Source organism: Geospiza fortis, unplaced genomic scaffold (assembly GCF_000277835.1).
Source record: "Geospiza fortis unplaced genomic scaffold, GeoFor_1.0 scaffold23, whole genome shotgun sequence".
In the NCBI taxonomy this organism is placed as follows: domain Eukaryota; kingdom Metazoa; phylum Chordata; class Aves; order Passeriformes; family Thraupidae; genus Geospiza; species Geospiza fortis.
The window spans coordinates 8,771,141-8,771,465 of NW_005054303.1; positions in this window are offsets into that span (position 1 = coordinate 8,771,141).

Below are 325 nucleotides of genomic sequence, written 5' to 3' on the forward strand. Positions count from 1 at the left end.
CTTGTAACGGGGAGGATTCTGGCAGCACCATAATGCTTAGCACATGTGCATCAGCAAAAAGCTGAGATGCAAGAGCAACGTCTGTAAAAATAACTCAAGATTAAACAAAACTACTGAATAAGGTGAGATGAGGCATGTGGAGACATACAAGTAATTTAAGAGCAGCAGAGAAATAAGATCTGCATAAAATTGATCAAGGTTAATTTGTGGAAGTCAGAAAGTTTACTTTTTGTTTGCTTATCCTCTTAAACTTATTAATCTTGTTTCACGTATCTCAGTGTACATAACTCACTCATCACACGAAGGAGGCATCAAATCATTCTTG